The 12028-nt window shown below is 50.5% G+C and overlaps 12 non-coding genes across 12 annotated transcripts; 6 read left to right on the top strand and 6 right to left on the bottom strand.

Annotated features, from left to right (window-relative positions):
* Window positions 1-645: 645 nt before the first annotated feature.
* Window positions 646-729, top strand: Trnal-uaa. The gene has a single exon. It is a non-coding gene; the product is annotated as a tRNA-Leu (tRNA).
* A 1126-nt stretch (window positions 730-1855) lies between these two features.
* Trnag-ccc lies at window positions 1856-1927 on the bottom strand. Its single transcript has one exon. It is a non-coding gene; the product is annotated as a tRNA-Gly (tRNA).
* Window positions 1928-2610: 683 nt separating this feature from the next.
* Trnal-uaa lies at window positions 2611-2694 on the top strand. Its single transcript has one exon. It is a non-coding gene; the product is annotated as a tRNA-Leu (tRNA).
* Window positions 2695-3820: 1126 nt separating this feature from the next.
* Trnag-ccc lies at window positions 3821-3892 on the bottom strand. The gene has a single exon. It is a non-coding gene; the product is annotated as a tRNA-Gly (tRNA).
* A 683-nt stretch (window positions 3893-4575) lies between these two features.
* On the top strand, window positions 4576-4659 carry Trnal-uaa. Its single transcript has one exon. It is a non-coding gene; the product is annotated as a tRNA-Leu (tRNA).
* Window positions 4660-5785: 1126 nt separating this feature from the next.
* On the bottom strand, window positions 5786-5857 carry Trnag-ccc. Its single transcript has one exon. It is a non-coding gene; the product is annotated as a tRNA-Gly (tRNA).
* Window positions 5858-6540: 683 nt separating this feature from the next.
* On the top strand, window positions 6541-6624 carry Trnal-uaa. The gene has a single exon. It is a non-coding gene; the product is annotated as a tRNA-Leu (tRNA).
* Window positions 6625-7750: 1126 nt separating this feature from the next.
* Trnag-ccc lies at window positions 7751-7822 on the bottom strand. Its single transcript has one exon. It is a non-coding gene; the product is annotated as a tRNA-Gly (tRNA).
* A 683-nt stretch (window positions 7823-8505) lies between these two features.
* Trnal-uaa lies at window positions 8506-8589 on the top strand. The gene has a single exon. It is a non-coding gene; the product is annotated as a tRNA-Leu (tRNA).
* A 1126-nt stretch (window positions 8590-9715) lies between these two features.
* On the bottom strand, window positions 9716-9787 carry Trnag-ccc. The gene has a single exon. It is a non-coding gene; the product is annotated as a tRNA-Gly (tRNA).
* Window positions 9788-10470: 683 nt separating this feature from the next.
* On the top strand, window positions 10471-10554 carry Trnal-uaa. The gene has a single exon. It is a non-coding gene; the product is annotated as a tRNA-Leu (tRNA).
* A 1126-nt stretch (window positions 10555-11680) lies between these two features.
* Window positions 11681-11752, bottom strand: Trnag-ccc. Its single transcript has one exon. It is a non-coding gene; the product is annotated as a tRNA-Gly (tRNA).
* Window positions 11753-12028: the final 276 nt, after the last annotated feature.

Below are 12028 nucleotides of genomic sequence, written 5' to 3'. Positions count from 1 at the left end.
ACCCTCCTGCCATCAGAGGCCGAAGGCGACGGCGCTGTAGGCGCTCAACGCCAGGGCGGAGGTGAGCACATCTGAACGCAGTGCGTAGGTGCTGCTAGGGCGATGTAGCGTAGCTAGAAGCAGAACTGACAGCCGTTGAAAAACTGCCCTTTAATTTACAGCAGGGCGATAAAACAAATATCTAATGTGACGTACTTACTGATGATCCAGAGACGATTCAGCATGTGTGTGCCAATCCAGAAGTAGAAAGCGCCTAAGTATCACAATATTAAGTTGGTTAGTTTGATGCTCGCCTGGAGCCTATCATTAGCTTCCCCTGAGGGCGAAATGCACAGCGTAGCCGTTGCTAGGGAACGGCCTCTTCTGTCGTTTTTTGTTTTCTCTGCGTCAGTGTGAATATTGATAACTACAGTTCTGCTCGTTCCACTCAAGACAGATGGCGACGGAAAACAATGGTGTAAGGCACCATGTTTAAGCTGTGGTTCCCGAAAGTGAGGGTGGGGTGCAACCTCACATCTGACAACTCGTTTTAAATACTCTAAAACCAACGTATTTCCTTCACACAAGAAAAAAACACGCTAATTTCGCAGTCAGGCTCTGGAGATATACCGAGAAACGACGGTGGAAGAGATTTGGCGCCCACGCGTCAGATTGGCCGAGCGGTCTAAGGCGCCAGATTTAAGCTCTGGTTCCCGAAGGGGAGCGTGGGTTCGAACCCCACATCTGACAATGCATTTTAAATATTCCAAAACTACCAATTTCGTACATGCGGGAAAACAAGTAAATTACGCGGGAACAGGTTCCACAGATACTACGAGAAACGGCAGTGACTATGGTGCTTGCCTTGCAAGTCTGATTGTCTGGCGGCCTGAAAGAATGGAAAGCTGTTAGGAGACATGGCTTTCAGCCACGAGGCCCGGAATCGATTCCCGGTAGCCGAACATTCTTTTGTTTGCTGAGTCTTGGTTATTCTCACGGCATTTACGATATCTTTGGGTTGTGGTTTTTGGGGTCCAAGCATCAGGCGAGCAAACGTGAACGAAAGCAGATATGTGCGTAAATGAGTGTCAGGGCAGTAATAAAGGTGGATGAGACGGTGGATCGGGTATTGGACTGCAGACGTGCCACATTGCGTAGCTCGATAGCTGAGTAAGTTAGAGCGTCGTGCTGTGAACACAAAGGCCACGTATTCGACCGCACCAAGTGCCATTTCATTTTTCTCCCCTAAAAGACAATGCTTCCTCCAGCGACACACTGCCAGGTAAATAACAAGCGATCTTCACAAGAAGTAAGGTGTCTACACGTTGCGCGATACTGTCGCCAACGGCCACACCGCGCGTAGTGCAGCGGTTCTCGTCTGTTCACCGGCGTTAGGAATCGTTGGCCGTGGTTAGTACATGGATGCGTGCTCGGCTGGGAACTCGACGTGCTGTTGCCTTCTTTCATTTTGCATTTTTCCTTCGGCTTCGTTGTTGCTTAGCAATAATTATGCGGTCCCGCACGCTGACGCCACTCTTGCCTCTCGGTACACTAAGGGGCGAATCTGTGGCCACAATAAAATGAAAGGTTCTGTCGTGTGTTTGTCGTTTTTTGGTCTCTCCCAGTCGTTTGTCGCGCCTGCCCTCTACATATATGCCCATTTCCAAGCGTCAGCTTTCGCGTCAGCCGAGCAAAGTCGAGACAAGTCGACACATGGAGACACACGATGCTGAGAAACGAAAGCCGCAGACTAGCGCCCTGGCAGCACGGACTGAGACGAGGGGCGAAGGAAAACTATTCGTACCGCGACAGTTCACAGTTTCGAAGATCGCGTTTCGTTACGTGGAATACCCGTAGAAGAAAAAAGTACCTTTTGTGCGGTGGCCGGGAATCGAACCCGGATCAACTGCTTGGGAAGCAACCATGCTGACCGTTACACCACCACCGCGTTGTGCTGCGTCCCACCCACGCCTTGATGTGTCGGCTACCCTCCTGCCATCAGAGGCCGAAGGCGACGGCGCTGTAGGCGCTCAACGCCAGGGCGGAGGTGAGCACATCTGAACGCAGTGCGTAGGTGCTGCTAGGGCGATGTAGCGTAGCTAGAAGCAGAACTGACAGCCGTTGAAAAACTGCCCTTTAATTTACAGCAGGGCGATAAAACAAATATCTAATGTGACGTACTTACTGATGATCCAGAGACGATTCAGCATGTGTGTGCCAATCCAGAAGTAGAAAGCGCCTAAGTATCACAATATTAAGTTGGTTAGTTTGATGCTCGCCTGGAGCCTATCATTAGCTTCCCCTGAGGGCGAAATGCACAGCGTAGCCGTTGCTAGGGAACGGCCTCTTCTGTCGTTTTTTGTTTTCTCTGCGTCAGTGTGAATATTGATAACTACAGTTCTGCTCGTTCCACTCAAGACAGATGGCGACGGAAAACAATGGTGTAAGGCACCATGTTTAAGCTGTGGTTCCCGAAAGTGAGGGTGGGGTGCAACCTCACATCTGACAACTCGTTTTAAATACTCTAAAACCAACGTATTTCCTTCACACAAGAAAAAAACACGCTAATTTCGCAGTCAGGCTCTGGAGATATACCGAGAAACGACGGTGGAAGAGATTTGGCGCCCACGCGTCAGATTGGCCGAGCGGTCTAAGGCGCCAGATTTAAGCTCTGGTTCCCGAAGGGGAGCGTGGGTTCGAACCCCACATCTGACAATGCATTTTAAATATTCCAAAACTACCAATTTCGTACATGCGGGAAAACAAGTAAATTACGCGGGAACAGGTTCCACAGATACTACGAGAAACGGCAGTGACTATGGTGCTTGCCTTGCAAGTCTGATTGTCTGGCGGCCTGAAAGAATGGAAAGCTGTTAGGAGACATGGCTTTCAGCCACGAGGCCCGGAATCGATTCCCGGTAGCCGAACATTCTTTTGTTTGCTGAGTCTTGGTTATTCTCACGGCATTTACGATATCTTTGGGTTGTGGTTTTTGGGGTCCAAGCATCAGGCGAGCAAACGTGAACGAAAGCAGATATGTGCGTAAATGAGTGTCAGGGCAGTAATAAAGGTGGATGAGACGGTGGATCGGGTATTGGACTGCAGACGTGCCACATTGCGTAGCTCGATAGCTGAGTAAGTTAGAGCGTCGTGCTGTGAACACAAAGGCCACGTATTCGACCGCACCAAGTGCCATTTCATTTTTCTCCCCTAAAAGACAATGCTTCCTCCAGCGACACACTGCCAGGTAAATAACAAGCGATCTTCACAAGAAGTAAGGTGTCTACACGTTGCGCGATACTGTCGCCAACGGCCACACCGCGCGTAGTGCAGCGGTTCTCGTCTGTTCACCGGCGTTAGGAATCGTTGGCCGTGGTTAGTACATGGATGCGTGCTCGGCTGGGAACTCGACGTGCTGTTGCCTTCTTTCATTTTGCATTTTTCCTTCGGCTTCGTTGTTGCTTAGCAATAATTATGCGGTCCCGCACGCTGACGCCACTCTTGCCTCTCGGTACACTAAGGGGCGAATCTGTGGCCACAATAAAATGAAAGGTTCTGTCGTGTGTTTGTCGTTTTTTGGTCTCTCCCAGTCGTTTGTCGCGCCTGCCCTCTACATATATGCCCATTTCCAAGCGTCAGCTTTCGCGTCAGCCGAGCAAAGTCGAGACAAGTCGACACATGGAGACACACGATGCTGAGAAACGAAAGCCGCAGACTAGCGCCCTGGCAGCACGGACTGAGACGAGGGGCGAAGGAAAACTATTCGTACCGCGACAGTTCACAGTTTCGAAGATCGCGTTTCGTTACGTGGAATACCCGTAGAAGAAAAAAGTACCTTTTGTGCGGTGGCCGGGAATCGAACCCGGATCAACTGCTTGGGAAGCAACCATGCTGACCGTTACACCACCACCGCGTTGTGCTGCGTCCCACCCACGCCTTGATGTGTCGGCTACCCTCCTGCCATCAGAGGCCGAAGGCGACGGCGCTGTAGGCGCTCAACGCCAGGGCGGAGGTGAGCACATCTGAACGCAGTGCGTAGGTGCTGCTAGGGCGATGTAGCGTAGCTAGAAGCAGAACTGACAGCCGTTGAAAAACTGCCCTTTAATTTACAGCAGGGCGATAAAACAAATATCTAATGTGACGTACTTACTGATGATCCAGAGACGATTCAGCATGTGTGTGCCAATCCAGAAGTAGAAAGCGCCTAAGTATCACAATATTAAGTTGGTTAGTTTGATGCTCGCCTGGAGCCTATCATTAGCTTCCCCTGAGGGCGAAATGCACAGCGTAGCCGTTGCTAGGGAACGGCCTCTTCTGTCGTTTTTTGTTTTCTCTGCGTCAGTGTGAATATTGATAACTACAGTTCTGCTCGTTCCACTCAAGACAGATGGCGACGGAAAACAATGGTGTAAGGCACCATTTTTAAGCTGTGGTTCCCGAAAGTGAGGGTGGGGTGCAACCTCACATCTGACAACTCGTTTTAAATACTCTAAAACCAACGTATTTCCTTCACACAAGAAAAAAACACGCTAATTTCGCAGTCAGGCTCTGGAGATATACCAAGAAACGACGGTGGAAGAGATTTGGCGCCCACGCGTCAGATTGGCCGAGCGGTCTAAGGCGCCAGATTTAAGCTCTGGTTCCCGAAGGGGAGCGTGGGTTCGAACCCCACATCTGACAATGCATTTTAAATATTCCAAAACTACCAATTTCGTACATGCGGGAAAACAAGTAAATTACGCGGGAACAGGTTCCACAGATACTACGAGAAACGGCAGTGACTATGGTGCTTGCCTTGCAAGTCTGATTGTCTGGCGGCCTGAAAGAATGGAAAGCTGTTAGGAGACATGGCTTTCAGCCACGAGGCCCGGAATCGATTCCCGGTAGCCGAACATTCTTTTGTTTGCTGAGTCTTGGTTATTCTCACGGCATTTACGATATCTTTGGGTTGTGGTTTTTGGGGTCCAAGCATCAGGCGAGCAAACGTGAACGAAAGCAGATATGTGCGTAAATGAGTGTCAGGGCAGTAATAAAGGTGGATGAGACGGTGGATCGGGTATTGGACTGCAGACGTGCCACATTGTGTAGCTCGATAGCTGAGTAAGTTAGAGCGTCGTGCTGTGAACACAAAGGCCACGTATTCGACCGCACCAAGTGCCATTTCATTTTTCTGCCCTAAAAGACAATGCTTCCTCCAGCGACACACTGCCAGGTAAATAACAAGCGATCTTCACAAGAAGTAAGGTGTCTACACGTTGCGCGATACTGTCGCCAACGGCCACACCGCGCGTAGTGCAGCGGTTCTCGTCTGTTCACCGGCGTTAGGAATCGTTGGCCGTGGTTAGTACATGGATGCGTGCTCGGCTGGGAACTCGACGTGCTGTTGCCTTCTTTCATTTTGCATTTTTCCTTCGGCTTCGTTGTTGCTTAGCAATAATTATGCGGTCCCGCACGCTGACGCCACTCTTGCCTCTCGGTACACTAAGGGGCGAATCTGTGGCCACAATAAAATGAAAGGTTCTGTCGTGTGTTTGTCGTTTTTTGGTCTCTCCCAGTCGTTTGTCGCGCCTGCCCTCTACATATATGCCCATTTCCAAGCGTCAGCTTTCGCGTCAGCCGAGCAAAGTCGAGACAAGTCGACACATGGAGACACACGATGCTGAGAAACGAAAGCCGCAGACTAGCGCCCTGGCAGCACGGACTGAGACGAGGGGCGAAGGAAAACTATTCGTACCGCGACAGTTCACAGTTTCGAAGATCGCGTTTCGTTACGTGGAATACCCGTAGAAGAAAAAAGTACCTTTTGTGCGGTGGCCGGGAATCGAACCCGGATCAACTGCTTGGGAAGCAACCATGCTGACCGTTACACCACCACCGCGTTGTGCTGCGTCCCACCCACGCCTTGATGTGTCGGCTACCCTCCTGCCATCAGAGGCCGAAGGCGACGGCGCTGTAGGCGCTCAACGCCAGGGCGGAGGTGAGCACATCTGAACGCAGTGCGTAGGTGCTGCTAGGGCGATGTAGCGTAGCTAGAAGCAGAACTGACAGCCGTTGAAAAACTGCCCTTTAATTTACAGCAGGGCGATAAAACAAATATCTAATGTGACGTACTTACTGATGATCCAGAGACGATTCAGCATGTGTGTGCCAATCCAGAAGTAGAAAGCGCCTAAGTATCACAATATTAAGTTGGTTAGTTTGATGCTCGCCTGGAGCCTATCATTAGCTTCCCCTGAGGGCGAAATGCACAGCGTAGCCGTTGCTAGGGAACGGCCTCTTCTGTCGTTTTTTGTTTTCTCTGCGTCAGTGTGAATATTGATAACTACAGTTCTGCTCGTTCCACTCAAGACAGATGGCGACGGAAAACAATGGTGTAAGGCACCATGTTTAAGCTGTGGTTCCCGAAAGTGAGGGTGGGGTGCAACCTCACATCTGACAACTCGTTTTAAATACTCTAAAACCAACGTATTTCCTTCACACAAGAAAAAAACACGCTAATTTCGCAGTCAGGCTCTGGAGATATACCGAGAAACGACGGTGGAAGAGATTTGGCGCCCACGCGTCAGATTGGCCGAGCGGTCTAAGGCGCCAGATTTAAGCTCTGGTTCCCGAAGGGGAGCGTGGGTTCGAACCCCACATCTGACAATGCATTTTAAATATTCCAAAACTACCAATTTCGTACATGCGGGAAAACAAGTAAATTACGCGGGAACAGGTTCCACAGATACTACGAGAAACGGCAGTGACTATGGTGCTTGCCTTGCAAGTCTGATTGTCTGGCGGCCTGAAAGAATGGAAAGCTGTTAGGAGACATGGCTTTCAGCCACGAGGCCCGGAATCGATTCCCGGTAGCCGAACATTCTTTTGTTTGCTGAGTCTTGGTTATTCTCACGGCATTTACGATATCTTTGGGTTGTGGTTTTTGGGGTCCAAGCATCAGGCGAGCAAACGTGAACGAAAGCAGATATGTGCGTAAATGAGTGTCAGGGCAGTAATAAAGGTGGATGAGACGGTGGATCGGGTATTGGACTGCAGACGTGCCACATTGCGTAGCTCGATAGCTGAGTAAGTTAGAGCGTCGTGCTGTGAACACAAAGGCCACGTATTCGACCGCACCAAGTGCCATTTCATTTTTCTCCCCTAAAAGACAATGCTTCCTCCAGCGACACACTGCCAGGTAAATAACAAGCGATCTTCACAAGAAGTAAGGTGTCTACACGTTGCGCGATACTGTCGCCAACGGCCACACCGCGCGTAGTGCAGCGGTTCTCGTCTGTTCACCGGCGTTAGGAATCGTTGGCCGTGGTTAGTACATGGATGCGTGCTCGGCTGGGAACTCGACGTGCTGTTGCCTTCTTTCATTTTGCATTTTTCCTTCGGCTTCGTTGTTGCTTAGCAATAATTATGCGGTCCCGCACGCTGACGCCACTCTTGCCTCTCGGTACACTAAGGGGCGAATCTGTGGCCACAATAAAATGAAAGGTTCTGTCGTGTGTTTGTCGTTTTTTGGTCTCTCCCAGTCGTTTGTCGCGCCTGCCCTCTACATATATGCCCATTTCCAAGCGTCAGCTTTCGCGTCAGCCGAGCAAAGTCGAGACAAGTCGACACATGGAGACACACGATGCTGAGAAACGAAAGCCGCAGACTAGCGCCCTGGCAGCACGGACTGAGACGAGGGGCGAAGGAAAACTATTCGTACCGCGACAGTTCACAGTTTCGAAGATCGCGTTTCGTTACGTGGAATACCCGTAGAAGAAAAAAGTACCTTTTGTGCGGTGGCCGGGAATCGAACCCGGATCAACTGCTTGGGAAGCAACCATGCTGACCGTTACACCACCACCGCGTTGTGCTGCGTCCCACCCACGCCTTGATGTGTCGGCTACCCTCCTGCCATCAGAGGCCGAAGGCGACGGCGCTGTAGGCGCTCAACGCCAGGGCGGAGGTGAGCACATCTGAACGCAGTGCGTAGGTGCTGCTAGGGCGATGTAGCGTAGCTAGAAGCAGAACTGACAGCCGTTGAAAAACTGCCCTTTAATTTACAGCAGGGCGATAAAACAAATATCTAATGTGACGTACTTACTGATGATCCAGAGACGATTCAGCATGTGTGTGCCAATCCAGAAGTAGAAAGCGCCTAAGTATCACAATATTAAGTTGGTTAGTTTGATGCTCGCCTGGAGCCTATCATTAGCTTCCCCTGAGGGCGAAATGCACAGCGTAGCCGTTGCTAGGGAACGGCCTCTTCTGTCGTTTTTTGTTTTCTCTGCGTCAGTGTGAATATTGATAACTACAGTTCTGCTCGTTCCACTCAAGACAGATGGCGACGGAAAACAATGGTGTAAGGCACCATGTTTAAGCTGTGGTTCCCGAAAGTGAGGGTGGGGTGCAACCTCACATCTGACAACTCGTTTTAAATACTCTAAAACCAACGTATTTCCTTCACACAAGAAAAAAACACGCTAATTTCGCAGTCAGGCTCTGGAGATATACCGAGAAACGACGGTGGAAGAGATTTGGCGCCCACGCGTCAGATTGGCCGAGCGGTCTAAGGCGCCAGATTTAAGCTCTGGTTCCCGAAGGGGAGCGTGGGTTCGAACCCCACATCTGACAATGCATTTTAAATATTCCAAAACTACCAATTTCGTACATGCGGGAAAACAAGTAAATTACGCGGGAACAGGTTCCACAGATACTACGAGAAACGGCAGTGACTATGGTGCTTGCCTTGCAAGTCTGATTGTCTGGCGGCCTGAAAGAATGGAAAGCTGTTAGGAGACATGGCTTTCAGCCACGAGGCCCGGAATCGATTCCCGGTAGCCGAACATTCTTTTGTTTGCTGAGTCTTGGTTATTCTCACGGCATTTACGATATCTTTGGGTTGTGGTTTTTGGGGTCCAAGCATCAGGCGAGCAAACGTGAACGAAAGCAGATATGTGCGTAAATGAGTGTCAGGGCAGTAATAAAGGTGGATGAGACGGTGGATCGGGTATTGGACTGCAGACGTGCCACATTGCGTAGCTCGATAGCTGAGTAAGTTAGAGCGTCGTGCTGTGAACACAAAGGCCACGTATTCGACCGCACCAAGTGCCATTTCATTTTTCTCCCCTAAAAGACAATGCTTCCTCCAGCGACACACTGCCAGGTAAATAACAAGCGATCTTCACAAGAAGTAAGGTGTCTACACGTTGCGCGATACTGTCGCCAACGGCCACACCGCGCGTAGTGCAGCGGTTCTCGTCTGTTCACCGGCGTTAGGAATCGTTGGCCGTGGTTAGTACATGGATGCGTGCTCGGCTGGGAACTCGACGTGCTGTTGCCTTCTTTCATTTTGCATTTTTCCTTCGGCTTCGTTGTTGCTTAGCAATAATTATGCGGTCCCGCACGCTGACGCCACTCTTGCCTCTCGGTACACTAAGGGGCGAATCTGTGGCCACAATAAAATGAAAGGTTCTGTCGTGTGTTTGTCGTTTTTTGGTCTCTCCCAGTCGTTTGTCGCGCCTGCCCTCTACATATATGCCCATTTCCAAGCGTCAGCTTTCGCGTCAGCCGAGCAAAGTCGAGACAAGTCGACACATGGAGACACACGATGCTGAGAAACGAAAGCCGCAGACTAGCGCCCTGGCAGCACGGACTGAGACGAGGGGCGAAGGAAAACTATTCGTACCGCGACAGTTCACAGTTTCGAAGATCGCGTTTCGTTACGTGGAATACCCGTAGAAGAAAAAAGTACCTTTTGTGCGGTGGCCGGGAATCGAACCCGGATCAACTGCTTGGGAAGCAACCATGCTGACCGTTACACCACCACCGCGTTGTGCTGCGTCCCACCCACGCCTTGATGTGTCGGCTACCCTCCTGCCATCAGAGGCCGAAGGCGACGGCGCTGTAGGCGCTCAACGCCAGGGCGGAGGTGAGCACATCTGAACGCAGTGCGTAGGTGCTGCTAGGGCGATGTAGCGTAGCTAGAAGCAGAACTGACAGCCGTTGAAAAACTGCCCTTTAATTTACAGCAGGGCGATAAAACAAATATCTAATGTGACGTACTTACTGATGATCCAGAGACGATTCAGCATGTGTGTGCCAATCCAGAAGTAGAAAGCGCCTAAGTATCACAATATTAAGTTGGTTAGTTTGATGCTCGCCTGGAGCCTATCATTAGCTTCCCCTGAGGGCGAAATGCACAGCGTAGCCGTTGCTAGGGAACGGCCTCTTCTGTCGTTTTTTGTTTTCTCTGCGTCAGTGTGAATATTGATAACTACAGTTCTGCTCGTTCCACTCAAGACAGATGGCGACGGAAAACAATGGTGTAAGGCACCATTTTTAAGCTGTGGTTCCCGAAAGTGAGGGTGGGGTGCAACCTCACATCTGACAACTCGTTTTAAATACTCTAAAACCAACGTATTTCCTTCACACAAGAAAAAAACACGCTAATTTCGCAGTCAGGCTCTGGAGATATACCAAGAAACGACGGTGGAAGAGATTTGGCGCCCACGCGTCAGATTGGCCGAGCGGTCTAAGGCGCCAGATTTAAGCTCTGGTTCCCGAAGGGGAGCGTGGGTTCGAACCCCACATCTGACAATGCATTTTAAATATTCCAAAACTACCAATTTCGTACATGCGGGAAAACAAGTAAATTACGCGGGAACAGGTTCCACAGATACTACGAGAAACGGCAGTGACTATGGTGCTTGCCTTGCAAGTCTGATTGTCTGGCGGCCTGAAAGAATGGAAAGCTGTTAGGAGACATGGCTTTCAGCCACGAGGCCCGGAATCGATTCCCGGTAGCCGAACATTCTTTTGTTTGCTGAGTCTTGGTTATTCTCACGGCATTTACGATATCTTTGGGTTGTGGTTTTTGGGGTCCAAGCATCAGGCGAGCAAACGTGAACGAAAGCAGATATGTGCGTAAATGAGTGTCAGGGCAGTAATAAAGGTGGATGAGACGGTGGATCGGGTATTGGACTGCAGACGTGCCACATTGTGTAGCTCGATAGCTGAGTAAGTTAGAGCGTCGTGCTGTGAACACAAAGGCCACGTATTCGACCGCACCAAGTGCCATTTCATTTTTCTGCCCTAAAAGACAATGCTTCCTCCAGCGACACACTGCCAGGTAAATAACAAGCGATCTTCACAAGAAGTAAGGTGTCTACACGTTGCGCGATACTGTCGCCAACGGCCACACCGCGCGTAGTGCAGCGGTTCTCGTCTGTTCACCGGCGTTAGGAATCGTTGGCCGTGGTTAGTACATGGATGCGTGCTCGGCTGGGAACTCGACGTGCTGTTGCCTTCTTTCATTTTGCATTTTTCCTTCGGCTTCGTTGTTGCTTAGCAATAATTATGCGGTCCCGCACGCTGACGCCACTCTTGCCTCTCGGTACACTAAGGGGCGAATCTGTGGCCACAATAAAATGAAAGGTTCTGTCGTGTGTTTGTCGTTTTTTGGTCTCTCCCAGTCGTTTGTCGCGCCTGCCCTCTACATATATGCCCATTTCCAAGCGTCAGCTTTCGCGTCAGCCGAGCAAAGTCGAGACAAGTCGACACATGGAGACACACGATGCTGAGAAACGAAAGCCGCAGACTAGCGCCCTGGCAGCACGGACTGAGACGAGGGGCGAAGGAAAACTATTCGTACCGCGACAGTTCACAGTTTCGAAGATCGCGTTTCGTTACGTGGAATACCCGTAGAAGAAAAAAGTACCTTTTGTGCGGTGGCCGGGAATCGAACCCGGATCAACTGCTTGGGAAGCAACCATGCTGACCGTTACACCACCACCGCGTTGTGCTGCGTCCCACCCACGCCTTGATGTGTCGGCTACCCTCCTGCCATCAGAGGCCGAAGGCGACGGCGCTGTAGGCGCTCAACGCCAGGGCGGAGGTGAGCACATCTGAACGCAGTGCGTAGGTGCTGCTAGGGCGATGTAGCGTAGCTAGAAGCAGAACTGACAGCCGTTGAAAAACTGCCCTTTAATTTACAGCAGGGCGATAAAACAAATATCTAATGTGACGTACTTACTGATGATCCAGAGACGATTCAGCATGTGTGTGCCAATCC

The sequence above is a fragment of the Schistocerca piceifrons genome, chromosome 2, assembly GCF_021461385.2.
Source record: "Schistocerca piceifrons isolate TAMUIC-IGC-003096 chromosome 2, iqSchPice1.1, whole genome shotgun sequence".
Taxonomy (NCBI): Eukaryota; Metazoa; Arthropoda; class Insecta; order Orthoptera; family Acrididae; genus Schistocerca; species Schistocerca piceifrons.
This window is presented reverse-complemented; position numbering and strand designations above follow the sequence as displayed.